We start from the raw sequence: 831 nt of genomic DNA on the forward strand, positions 1-831 counted from the left end.
CTCTCTCACACAGCCTACACTTCTACTCCTAACACACGGGAAGAATCATGAGAAACAGTGTCAGGACTCCGAGTCAAGAGTTTAAAATTAATATATAAGACGTTATCGTGTCAATCATCGACATTCTGCTTTCCTAACCCAGTTTAATCCCCAGGCTTCTCCTATTTAAACTACGATAAACAATTCCCTCAGCATTACTCACAGTTTAATGACTTCTTCCGTTGTGTGTCTCTCTGAAATCCCGCTTTTTACAGTTTAGCGAGCCGGCTGTTTTGAGTATGTCCAACTTTGATATTATTACCACGTACACCGAATAAAATCTCGCGGAAAGTAAACCCGAGAAGATTCAGGGCTCTACAAATCAACTGAAAGCGAACAGTGAGAACTATTTATACAGGCTGGTGACGCCTCACTCGTAGCCCCGCCCCTCTTAAAGGCACAGGATGTTTACGAACGTACAGTAAAACGTCACTAGTTAAGTCTTTTAGACCAGAGGAACACCTAAAAAAAATAACTAGGAAAAACAGGAAACTATGTTTATTCGTCCATCTTCTGTAATCGCTTCGTTCTGGTCAGCCTATCCTGGAAACACTATATTTATCTCCACATGGGCATCTGCTGCAATCGCTCGATCTTCATTATCACATTTATGCTGATGATACCCAAATCTATATTCATTCAAAATCTGGTGAAAACCTTGATGTTTGGGGGGTTTTTTCCAACTGTATTTCTGAGATTAAAAACATTTTTTGCGCCTGAATAGCGGTAAAACTGAAGTTATGCTTACAGGTTCCCGTCATCTCAAAGCTGGTCCACTGTCTCTGTTGATGG

At 40.9% G+C, this 831-nt stretch overlaps 1 protein-coding gene across 1 annotated transcript in view; it reads right to left on the reverse strand.

Annotated features, from left to right (window-relative positions):
- The window catches only part of LOC108276422 (ERBB receptor feedback inhibitor 1), a 10,641-nt gene extending 10,270 nt beyond the window's left edge, over positions 1-371 (reverse strand). The window contains exon 1 of the mRNA XM_017488079.3: positions 203-371. The gene's annotated coding sequence lies outside the window, so the exon portion shown is untranslated. The remainder of the gene's footprint in view (positions 1-202) is intronic.
- Between the last annotated feature and the right edge of the window lie 460 nt (positions 372-831).

Source organism: Ictalurus punctatus, chromosome 15 (assembly GCF_001660625.3).
Source record: "Ictalurus punctatus breed USDA103 chromosome 15, Coco_2.0, whole genome shotgun sequence".
In the NCBI taxonomy this organism is placed as follows: domain Eukaryota; kingdom Metazoa; phylum Chordata; class Actinopteri; order Siluriformes; family Ictaluridae; genus Ictalurus; species Ictalurus punctatus.